Source organism: Martes martes, assembly GCF_963455335.1.
Source record: "Martes martes genome assembly, chromosome: 4".
In the NCBI taxonomy this organism is placed as follows: domain Eukaryota; kingdom Metazoa; phylum Chordata; class Mammalia; order Carnivora; family Mustelidae; genus Martes; species Martes martes.
The window spans coordinates 12,727,470-12,740,011 of record NC_137891.1 but is presented as its reverse complement, the minus strand read 5'-3'; the positions used below and the strand labels follow the sequence as shown (position 1 = coordinate 12,740,011).

Here is a 12,542-nt window from a genome sequence, read left to right as displayed (position 1 = left end):
TTGGCAAACAACTTTCACGTCCCTTATAAGGGTCCTTAATAGGGGCTACAGGGTAGTTGGGGGGGGGGAATGCTCTGCTGGAATCATATCCGTTTGGAATCCTCAGCACCTTCTTAGCTCCTTCTGCCTCTGTTCCCCTTGAAGAATTTCCCATCTGTTAGCAGACCCCACTGTCAAAGAGCAGCTGATTCCTGTTGGTTTAGGAAAGCGTCCAGCATGGCTTGTATTCAACAGCCCGTGGTCTCCTTTCCGGAGCACCCTGGGAATGGAACCTGCCAAAACGCTTTCACCATAAACTCGGCATGAAATGCGCCTGTCCAGGGCTTCAGAGCAGCTTAGCTAATAAAGCAGGAGATTGCTGAGGAAAAGCGGATACTTGTGCTGCTCAGGAACTCCCAGCGCCAGGAGCCTGCCCCTCCTGACTCCCCTGGGGATGCTGGGAGTTTACAGGTTTAAAGTCAAGACTACAAGTGTGGCCCACAGCCAGCTTCCTGAGAAGGGGATGAAAGTCCCCATCAGAACTCCTGCCCCCTCTCTTCGCCTTCTCTTTTCTGGTTAGAGCAGAACCTGCTTTCTTTTTCTGTTTCTTTCTTTTCTTTCTTTCTTTCTTTTTTTTTTTTTTTTTTTTTTTTTTTGCCAGAAATTGGAGGCTGTTTTCTGTTCACAGGAATGAAGCACAGTGGCAAGAAATGATGTCAAACACGATAAAATGTTACCAGGACAAGATGGTGATTTTTGCAAGCCTGTGACATGGGAAATCTGGGCCTATTATGAATGAGGAATTTCCAGAATGTGCTTTTGAAAGTTTTTCAGAGTAAGTCAACTGCTGTGGGTGCTACGAGTGAGGGGAGACGTAATCACAACCAGCTGGAAAGTATTGGCCAGCCAGTTTTTCTGTAAGCCCCAGCGTAATTTAACCCATTCATTCATTCCTTACTCATTCATTCATTCAGTCATTCATCCTCTTGAGCTCCTCCACTGGGTCAGATGCTGTGGTTGGTGTTGGAACAATAGCTCCCTGCTGCCCTCCCAACTCCCATTCTCGTTCTCTCTAAGACCATAATCTGTTTTCTTCCTCTAGAGAAGTCAGAATGGCCCTTTAAAGACATAAATCAGATAATGTCCTTTTCCCACTAAACATCTTTTAATAGCTTCTGCTGCATTTAGAACAAGCAGCGCTCTGTACTGTGGCCTGCAAGGTGCAGCTTGACCTGGCCTAGCCTTGTGTGGACCCTGTCCTTGCCTGGTCTCCCTGGCACTTACTACTTTCCACTGCATGGGGCCTCCTAGCTCCTCACACAGACTGAGCTCTTGCCAGGAAAGGACTTCTGCATGTGCTGGGCTTCCTACAGAACCGTTCTTGGCCCAGTTCATTAGAACCTGTATCTTTCTTTTCTATCTCAGCTTCAATTCTACCTCCTATAGGAGCCCTTTCCTGACCACCCATTTGAAGGTGGTTGACATTCTTCTTTATCCTGCACTGAAGTTATCCCAATCTGTAATGTTTTCTTTGTTTGCTTTCCCATTCATTCCCTATTAGAATGTAAGCTGTTTTTCTTTTTCACCAGTAAGTAGGACAACAAAGAACATTTAGGTAAAGCCCTGTCTGTAAGACTGTCATTTAGTGAGAGAGAAAAATGTTCTAAGACGTGACCCAAATACAAGGTGATAATGGCTATGTCAGAGGGAAGCAGGACACAATGGGAGAAGTCCTTGAGCCTTCCAGACTAGGTGGTCAGGGGAGGGCTTTATCAATAAGGTGAATTCTGAGCTGGACCTTGAGCTTGACCTTGATGTGGTTTCTGGATGGTGAATATGGTACAGAGCTTTTCAGCATTTTGAATAATGAAGAAATCTTTTTGTGTGGTTGAAGTACAGCGTGTATAAGATGAAGGAGGGAGATGTGACCCGCAGGCAGCTGTGGCCAGATATGAGAGACTGTGGGATGATGGAAGGTAGAGAGAGTGTTAACCATCCCAAATACCTTGAATCTAGTGAAAATGTTTATTCCTGGTGCTGCTGGTGCTCAATAAGAGAATAATGCTTCTGTGGAGATGCACCTCCTTGGGGTGCTTTTGAGGGGGGGTATCTAATTAAACGTAGCTAATTTGTTGCCCTCAATATTGTCCCCAGTTACATGTTCTACATGACTTCAAGTCCATCTGTGGCTTGGATATCCCTGAGCGACTCGGAAGAGAAGAGTGAGAAAAACATCACATTATTATATTCTTCTTCATGAATGTCATTCAAATAAAGCTTTTGAAGAAGAACCCAACTACCACTACTGTTTGATGCGGGCTGTTGAAGGTGACAGGATGGTGGCATCTGCCTTTGGGAAAGAAGGACCCTCTTGGCTGCCAGAGAGCTGGCTTGGCTGCGTAGCATTATAGAGGGGTGTGTGAACAGTAGTGTGAGTGAGGATCTGTGTGTGTGTGTGTGTGTGTGTATGTGTGTGTGTGTGTGTTTTCACTCGGGAGGCAGTAGAATAGAATAGGAAACTGGAAGGTCAAAAGGAAGTTCACAGGATTTTATTTGAAATTGTTCCCTATTAGCACTAATGGGTGTCATTCTGCTTTCTATTAAAGCCATTTTGTCAGACTAGCTTGTTTCATTCGGTTGCAAGTAAAGAGGCTAGTTAGGGAGAAGAAGAGCGTAGCACCATGGTTTAGGGGTGAATTTGGGTCACACAGACCTGGGTTTGTGTCTTGGTTCTGTCCCACTTCCAAATTATGTAATTTTGGTCATATTACATAACCTCTGTGAGCTCTGATCTCTCCTCTATAAAACTGAAGTAATAATTCCTATCAGTGAGGATTATTTAAAATGCTGAAGAGATGATGCATGCAAGATGCTGACCATTGCATCTAGAATATAACACACATCAATACAGGCCAGGGGCATTATCTTATTATTATTATTTGTCACTCCTCCTATCGCTAGGGATTTCTGTGTACTTCCTGGACTCTAAACTGTAGGCAGGCAGAATTCGTGCCTAATTCCTTTTTATCTCCCACAGCAGCACAATAACTAGGCCATAAATAGCCCCTGATAAATATTTATGAAATTATTTTTAATTACTAATACATGATTTTGATGTATTCACAGTTCCTTAATAATTTTAATAATCATTAAATTTGTTCAGGAAGCATTTGACTAAATTCCTTTTTCCTCTTGTACTCTTTCTTCAATGGGTTTCAGCCAACCCCTAGGGAAGAAGGAAGGGAGAGGGAATCACTATTTTGAGAGGGTTAAGAATCAGGGCTCTAGAACCAGACAGAGCCAGACCAGAGACTATAACGTAGCTTCCTAGACTCAGGGTTTTCATCTATAGAATGAGGTGAGTATTTACAGTGATAGTAACTATGACAGTGCATATTTCACAGGTTTGCGATTTCACTGGGCCTCACAAATACCTTGGGAGGGAAGTGTTAGGATTCTGGGTTCAACAGGCGTCTATGGAGGTAATGGAATCAGAACCAGAGGAGATGGGTGAAGAGCCTCGTTCACGGGAGAGGTCCAAGGACAATTTGTTCCTTCCTCTTGCTTCCTCTTTCTCACTGGGAACAAAGGTGCAGACAGGTTCTGGTCACCTGGCTGCTGGGGGCTGGAGGGAGGGGCGGAGCCGTGGGTTCCAAGTTCATACAGCTGGTTCTCAAGTCCAGATCCTTTCTGCTGGGCCCTGGATCTTCCCTCAGGGGTGTGGGGGAAGAGGCCTCTGCATTTATGGGAACCTCTCCCTCTCTCTCAGCTCAAAGCCATCTTCATCTAACTGTCTCAGGGCCATGAAGAATGAGTCAGCTGGTCACACAGCTCCCAGGGCCACCTTCCAGGTAACAGAGACAGATATCACAGTCGAGCAGGACATAAAGACCTGTCCAGGACCAGCAGGACTTATGTTCATGCCCTGGGAAAACACTCTGCCATGTGGCTCTTTAAAAAGCCAGCATTGTCTGCCCAGCTGATTCTTGCTGTGGAACCAGTCTGATGTCTCCTCAAAGCTGTCTTGTCTCTTTTTTAACAGCTGATGGTGGAGGATTGCTGAGGCCAGAGCTGAGTCACCTTCAACACAAGCTTTTTTGTGTCGGCTGCCAATTGCCAGAGAGGCCTTGTCTGCTTTTCTGATGCAAGGAACGGCAAGCTCCCATCTCTGCCTCAATGTCACCCTGCTGGCTGGCTCTGTCCACACAGCTCCACAAAACAGTGTAGCCTGGAGAGGGAGAGAGAGAGAAGGAGAGAGGGAGACAAAAAAGGAAGGAGGGAAGGAGAAAGAGAGAGAGTTGGAGAGGAAGACAGAGACAGACAGGAATGGAGATGGAGAGGAAGAGAGAGAGAGACAGAGACAGAGAAGGAGAGAGAGAGAGGGAGGGAAAGAATATAGAAGGGAGGGAGGGAGAAAGATGGAGAGAGAGAGAGACAGAGACAGAGACACAGAGGGAGAGAGAGAGATGGAGAGTTTGGTGGTGGGGAGCAAGGGAGGGAGGGGAAAGGCAAGCCCGCTGAATCAGGAGACCTCCAGGTCACACTCAGCTGGGAGGACCAAGCAGAGAGATGAAGTCTCATTTGGAACCCATCTCCCTGCCTCTCATGTTGCTGTTACTCCTGGCTTAAAAGCTGGGAACCTTGCCTCTAGGAACAGGTTTGACGCCCTATCCTAAGCCTTTGTTCCTGCATCTGTGGAATGATGAACTAACATCGCCTAAGTCAGAGGGTCGATGGGGTACTGATTTATCTAATAACGGCAATAAACTGCCCCCACCCTTGACTGCTACCCTCAGACCATGTGGGCTCTCCTGCTGGACACTTTCCCAGGCCACTCGACTCCTCCTCTCCAGATGATCCTAACAATATGCTGAGTTGTGCCTGCTGTTCAGTATCTGCCCTCCTAACTAGGACAAGAGAGTGGCACATACCAGGATGATGGCACTCCATTTTGGCATCTAGCCGAGTGTCTGTAGCACAGATAGTTACTATATCAATATTTGTTGAATGATGACACTGTAAAATGTTGGAACAAACTCCTAATGGGATCCCCTCCCCACCCCCTGCCCTGTCCCTTGCATTTTGCTCTGCCCCTCTCCAAACCATATTGCCCAGAGGCAATGGAGTCATCTTTGTAAAGGACAAATCCAACTTTTACACCTTTCCTTAAAGTCCTGCTCTTCCCTTTGCAGACAAGGAATATCCCAGCATCTCATCCTCAGTCCTGGCCGTTTCAACTGATGATTCAGCCTCTCGCTCCCCCGTGTCTCAGGGTCGCTCCTGGACACCATGCATTTAGAGCATCCTTGGCCTTCCCAGGAGATTCCCTCTGCCTGAAATGTCTCTTCTGCCCCAAAGATTCTCACTTGTTCTTCTTGGGGAACCTCTACAGGCTTCCTCCTTTGTGAAGCCTTCCTTGACACAGCCACTGGCATCTCCAGATAGGACTGACCCCCACTTCAGGGGGGGTCACCTCTGTTCTACCCTCCACATCCAGATTGCCAGTTGCACGTTTCTCTCCCCCAACAAAGGACAGCAAGTTCGGGAGCGGATGGGAGGGCGTGAGGGTGGGAGGTAGTGGGGGATGGGAGGGTGGGAGGCAGACGTGCCAAGGCTCTGCTCTGAGTGAGAGGTTTGAGAAGAAGGCGGCTGCAAGGACAAGTCCACACCAGGACACCTGCAGCAGCAGCCACTGAGGTTGTGTGCGGAAACAGACTGCACCCCAGGTGAGCACGTGTGCACCAGCCTGTCCGCGCCGAGGCCTGGCACAGTGCCCGGAGTCAGGCGCCAATCCAAATTAGGCTCGAATTCCCTCTGTAAGCAAACAGCAGGACAGGGAACAGAGGCGCCTGCTAATTTTGAGTGGATCAACGCTTTCTCTGCTGGAGATGGCCTCAAGTGTGCAAGGATCAAGCCAGGCCCCCTTGCTGAATCAGCTGGGCCTCAGTGATGCTGGAGGTACGTGACAGGAGTTTTGCCTCTGACTTTGAGAACTGGTGATTTGGCCTGTGATACCTACCTGGATTCTGGACATTTTGAAATAGAAAACAGAAATTAAGGGCATGGTGGAAAGAATGTAGGCTTTGCAGTCAGATGGGTCTGGGTTTTCCCTTGGAGTAACCATGGTATCACTTAACTCTCTGAGCCTCAGTTTACCTTTTTGTAAAATGGCGATGTTATAGTACCTGACATATGCCCTACTGAGGGTTGTATGATACTCCACTGTATCCTGGTGTCTAGTGCTTGCCACAGAGCAGTGGGTCTCAACTGGGGCACTTCATCCTCCAAGACATACTTGGCAATGTTTGGAGACATTTTTGATTGTCACAGCAGGGGAGTATTCAACTGGCATCTAGCAGGCCAGAGTTGTTGTAAAATATTCCATAATGCACGGGACAACCTCCAAGTCCCCAACAAGGAATCACTCAGCCCAGAGTGTCAACAATGCTGAGATTGAGAAGTCTGTCTTACTACAGTATGTTTGGCCATCTGGAGCCAGTAACAATGTTAACTATTAAATATTAATATTACATCATATTAAAATATAATTATTGGGGTGTCCCCATGGCTCCGTTGGTTAAGCAGCTGACTCTTGATTTTGGCTCAGGTCATGATCTCAGAGTCCTGGGATCGAGCCCTGTGCTGGGTTCCATGCTCTGCAGGGAGTCTGCTTGAGGGTTCTCTCTCTCCCTCTGCCCCTCCCCCTGCTCTCTCTGTCTAAAATAAATAAATCTAAAAAAATTAAAATATAATTATTATCTCTTTCTACTTACATTTACTGAATATATATTCAGGGAATGTGGAAGAAGCTGCTCCCCCATTAGGAACGGCTCTAATTTCTTCCTAATTCCTCCCTTTAAGAGGTGGGGTCTCTGTCACCTTTCCTTGAACCTTGGCAGGTTCTGAAAATATGGTGTAAGTGCTGATATGCTGGTTTATGAAACTAGGAGCTTCTACTCCCTGCCTCTTGAACATCCTCTTTGGGAATCCTGAAATACCATGGGAGAAGTTTGGTTCCTCAAGATTCCCATGCTGGGGAGCTCAAGGCAGACAACCTTGTGGGCTGCCCCAGTGAAGTCCAGGCTTCCAGCTTCCCTCACCAACTACCATTCATGTGCACAGATCCTCTCGGACTCTCCAGAAGAGCCCGTCCAGAAATGAATACTGCTTGCAAAGTGATACAGTCTGCATCATGGGGATTACCCAGTGGGGTCCTGTCTGAATTCCTGTCCCACAAAACTGTGAGATATAATAAAATGGTTATTGTTTTAAGCTATGATGTGTAATTGGGGTAATTGGTTTTGTATCAGAAGATGGCCAAACAGAAGGATCAAATGTCCTTGTGTAATTTATAGTAGTTGATAAGAAAAGATGCCATAAATGAAAAAGAAAAAATGCAAAACTGAACATTAAGTTATGTTCATTAAATGGAAACCACTATAATGATTTGAAGGTCCCTGGCTTTAAATCACAAAGATCAAAAGTCTCACTACCCTGAATAATGTTGGGCCAGTTTTTTGACCTCTTAGAGCCTTAAGGTTTTTAACTATGTAGTGGTTAATAATGTCTACTGCACAGGGTTATTCTGAATATCCAACAGAGGGCAATATATATGAAATTGCCTAATGCAGTTATTGGCACAAAACAGGTACTTGTTAGTGTTTGTTGACTTTTAATACTTTTAGAGGTTAGGAGGGAAAGAATTAGTAAGAACTTGTGCTATGGGGAAATCATTCATGAGATTCATGAACCTTGAGGAAAAGCAAAATTATTATAATTTCAAACTGCTCCCTGAAATAAAATAGGCAGTGTTTTGATTTGCCATTGTGTTGGGGTAGGGTAGGGATGGAGTGTAGAGTTGTCCAGTGAGAGACCTCAGGGGACCATTCTAAGAATCCGTTTGAGCATGGTCTAGGAGCACTCTGAGAAAGAACTCTGTTAATACATATAGTGGACTTCCGTCACAGAGAGAATGAAAGAGGGGAAGTAGGAGAGGCAATAAGAGCTAAATTTCGAAGATGAGCTGCTAGTGTCATGGGAGAAGGTCTGTTGTGCATAAGCAGCAAAGCCTAGCGAGATGGATTTAGCAACCGCACTCAAGGGTTGCAGGGGAGCGGGTCTTGGCTTGAGTGCTGTGACCACAATGCACGCACAACTTGGTGGGGCAGGGGCGGGCATTGCACCTGAGAAGACAGCAGTTGGAGAGCGCTCTCAGAGTCTGAGCAGTGCTGTTGTGGGATCCCTCTTTGAAAAGAGGAAACAGAATGGGAAACATTTCCTTGCCAAGAGAAGAAAAATGAGCCAATAGCCTGGAGTGGAGGGTGAGCAGCACTGTCTGACAAGGCATGGTGTGAGCCCCGGGGGCAGGGGGCCTCATGGGAACACTGGGAATGGCCTCCCACAAATATTAGCAGGGCCATGGCAGCATGGAGGTCCAACATAAAGACTCACAGGGAGACAGAATGCCAAGGAGAGGGACCCTTGGAGCTAGGGAGAATATTGTGGACTTAGAAAGGTGGAGAAAACCGAGCCAGGGAATTTAGGTCCAAATTTCAGTCACCAGGCTGATGAAACTTGGAAGCATTTGGCTTACAATGACATAACAAGGAAATAATCCTGAACTGTGAGTCTCTTAACCCTGCAGAACTTGCATTGGCATAGCCGAGATCTGTCCAAAGGAGTTGTTTGCAAGAAGCCCCTTTCAGGCAACTCGAGCTTTTTCTACTCTCCCTGTAACTCCAGCTGCATGTTTTGTGTACTTAGTTTCCTTAAAGGTCATAACTGGTTTGAGAAGCTGGGCACATGATGGCTCCATGGTTCACCGGAAAGCTGGGGAATAGCTCATGATCCTGGCACAGGACACCGTACGATCACTGTAGGGAGAAAGCTAGAACATGCCGATCAAACCATGGCTCAATGAGAGGTGGGCTTGGTCTCTAGCTGGGAGTCCATGCTGACTCACACAACCCTCCGTGGGGGAGCAGGGGGCCAGGCTGAGCTCTATTCCCCTCCCTCCCCTGCCATGTCTATCCTTTGGATTTCGCCTCCAACTCGCTAGCCTGCCAGGAAGCCCTCACCGGCATGCTACCACAGCATTTCTCCCGGATGCTTGTATCCTGTCTATTCTCCCAGTGAAGTCAAGAGCAGTGTGCTCTGGGGATAAAAACTAGAATGTGTAATAAACAAACTTTCTTAGCGTCATGATTTAACAACTCCACGACTTAAAATTTCCGGACTTGCTCTTTTCATCTGTGCAATAAGAATGAGAAACACACCCTTTCCACAGGTACGCTAACGAGATGGATGTTAAAATGCTCTGCGGTATCAGGGCACCTGGGTGGCTCAGTTGGTTTAGCACCAGGCTCTTGGTTTTGGCTCAGGTCACAACCTCAGGGTTATGAGACTGAGGTCTGCATCAGGCTCTGCGCTCAGCATGAAACCTGCCTTAGATACTCTCCCTCTCCCTCTGCCCTCCCCACCCCCAACTTGTTCTCTTCCCATCTCTCTCTCTCTTTCTCTCTCTCAAATAAATAAATAAATAAATAAAACTTTAAAAAAAATTCTTGCAATACCAATTGGAAGGCCTTTGGGCAATCCCTTCATTATCTTCTCATCAGTCCAGACAGGACTGATCTTGTTCTAAACAAGACCATGGAAGTCAGGCTGCCAATTGTACTTGAGTTTGTACACTTCCAAAGTGTTGCGTTAGGTCATCATAGTGCTGAGAAATCCCAGGGTGTTAGGGAACATAAACAGGAAGGTTGAATGTGAGCCATGGTGGCTGGACTTGTGCAGTCTTTCTCAATATCCACAAGAGCTGGCAAAGGAGAGAAACTAAGAGTGCAGGAAGCTGTTGACCTCTTTCCAAAGTGTTCACAATCTGGATCTGACTTGAGCCTTAAAATTACTCCTGAAACAGGAATAGCAGAGGTGACTATTATTATCTTCGTTTGCAGTTGAAGACACTAAGCCTTGGAGAAGTCTGTGTTCAATGCCTGCTTAATACACAACTTTGGGAGCATGAGAACACTTGCTGGAATGTGGCCCATCTGTGATTTTTCTCCTGTTTTCTTTCTTTTTTTTTTTTTTTTCTCCTTCTTACTATATGGGTACAAAGATAGGCTTGGAGGAAGGGCCTAATATTTTTTAAGTGATAAATACATTCTATGGAAGCAATATTTCCATTTAATCTTTATAACAACCCTTTAAAGAAGCAAGGACCATCTCCATTTTATTGGTGATAAAAGTGAGGCTCCATGAGATAAGTAACTATACCCAGTTAGGCAGCAGGTATGTGGCAGAGTCAGGATTTGAACTCAGATCTTCTTTTTTTTTTTTTAAGATTTTATTTTATTTATTTGTCAGAGAGAGTGAGGACAGGCAGACAGAAAGGCAGGCAGAGGCAGAGGGAAAAGCAGGCTCCCCGCTGAGCAAGGAGCCCGATGTGGGACTCGATCCCAGGACCCTGGGATCATGACCTGAGCCAAAGGCAGCCGCTTAACCAACTAAGCCACCCAGGCATCCCTGAACTCAGCTCTTCTAATTCAAGGTCATGCGCTCCTTCTTCCCAGTGGGCCCCCTCTATGTCCAGCATCTCATGGCAACAGAGGGCTACAACATATCTAAAATCACATTTCAGAAAGAATACTCTACTAAAATGGCAAGGCAGAAAGAGATTTTACTTAAAGGCAAGTTACACATCCACTGGCATTTCTCTTTGCTCTGTTAACTTAGTTCTTGAAAAAAAAAAAAAAAAGAAAGAAAGAAAGAAAAGGAAAAAAGAAAAAAAGAAAAAGGTTACAATTTTGCCTCAAGAATGGAACTGACACCCTTATCCAGCTGTGACCAGATGATACATTATTCATGTGGCGCATATTCCTACGTTCTTCACTGCCTCACTTGCCTGTGACAGGCTCTCATTTCCACCAGTGCCTTTGGAATATTTTCTGATGGTGACCACACAGAGAGCAAATCCATCGAGTCCTAGGCTCCCGTTAGATTTAGAAAAAAGAAAATCTGGTTTGATTTCAATGTCCTATAAAGGATGTTTTTTGGTGTTATTAACTGAAGGCATTTTGCACTGTAATCCAAAATTGGAATCTTCTGCATTGTGGCTTTAAGCAATATGTCAGCAAGTAACAGTTAAAGAAACCCTAGAGGGAGGCAGGTGGACTCTTGTAAATTTCAATCACTGTGGCTGAGGTGACTTCACTGTGGCACAAACGGAGGGACCACAGAGGGAAGGTCTTCTCAGAAAAGGAAGAAAATAGTCCAATTACCAATAAATATGGACATTCTCTCTCTACTAAAGCCGTGGAGATTTATAAAATCTCTTTGTGTAGGCTCAAGTTGAAAATCAGACTGTTCACTAAGCACACAGTGTCTGTAAGGTTCTGAGTATGGGCTTTCCATACATGCTATCCTCTTTAATCCCTTTAAAATCCTTGTCTAAAGATGGGTTTACTGTTGATTAGATAAGCAGAGTGGTTTGATGGAGGTCCTACAGCTAATAAATGGAAGAGCCTGGAATCTGTATTAAAACACCCAGTGGGGGCACCTGGGTGGCTCAGTGGGTTAAAGCCACTGCCTTCGGCTCAGGTCATGATCCTAGCGTCCTGGGATCGAGCCCCGCATCGGGCTCTCTGCTCAACAGGAAGCCTGCTTCCTCCCTTCTCTCTCTGCCTGCCTCTCTGCCTACTTGTGATCTGTCTGTCAAATAAATAAATTAAAAAAAAAAAAAAGAGTGATTTAAAACACCCAGTGGTCTTTTCCCTACACCTATCGTGTTCATGGACACTCAGAAATCTTGTAGTAGGCCTTATGCCGACAGCATTCCCACAGCCCATTGGCCTTGGAGGACAAGGGCATTCATAGTTGTGCAGGTCAATGCTATTAGTAACTAAAAATAATAAGAATTGCAATAATAAAAACAAAGACTGTTCAGTTTAAGGGAAAAAAAAAACGTTCAAGTCTAATGACTAAATGGGGAATGACTGTAGTCAGGCAGCATGAGAACTCTCTGGAATAAATTGTCACAGGGGATGCCTGAGTGGCTTAGTCAGTTAAGCATCTGCCTTCAGCTCAGGTCACAATCCCAGGATCCTGGGATGGAGCCCCACATCGGGCTCCCTGCTCAGCGGAGAGCCTATTTCTCCTTCTCTCTCTGCTTGCCGCTCCCCCTGCCTGTTCTCTCTCTCTCTGACAAATAAATAAGTAAAATCTTAAAAAAAAAAAAAAAAAAAAAAAAAGCTGTCCTGGAAGGAAGTGATCCCACATATGTGGACGTGGGCTGAGGCTGGTATGGATGGAGAGAACCAATCAGGGGAGAAGACAGAGCCAGGAAACAGCAGAAGGGGATCCAGAATAGGGTTAAAAGAGAAATTACCTCAGTAACTGCTAACTATGAAATGAAGACTAAAGTCTTCATTTAATGCCAAGTGAGGAGGATCAGGAGAGATGTTGTTAAAATCGGACTTCATTTATTCATTTAATGACTGTTTCTTGAGCACTTAATTTATGCCAGACTCTACAGACACCAAACAAACAAAACCAAGCTTTGTCTT

General features: G+C 45.6%; 1 long non-coding RNA gene across 1 annotated transcript; it reads left to right on the top strand.

Moving 5' to 3' along the window:
• Positions 1 to 5,793: 5,793 nt before the first annotated feature.
• On the top strand, positions 5,794 to 7,255 carry LOC308342460. The gene is made up of 2 exons (XR_013966784.1): positions 5,794 to 5,937; positions 6,927 to 7,255. It is a non-coding gene; the product is annotated as an uncharacterized lncRNA (long non-coding RNA).
• Positions 7,256 to 12,542: the final 5,287 nt, after the last annotated feature.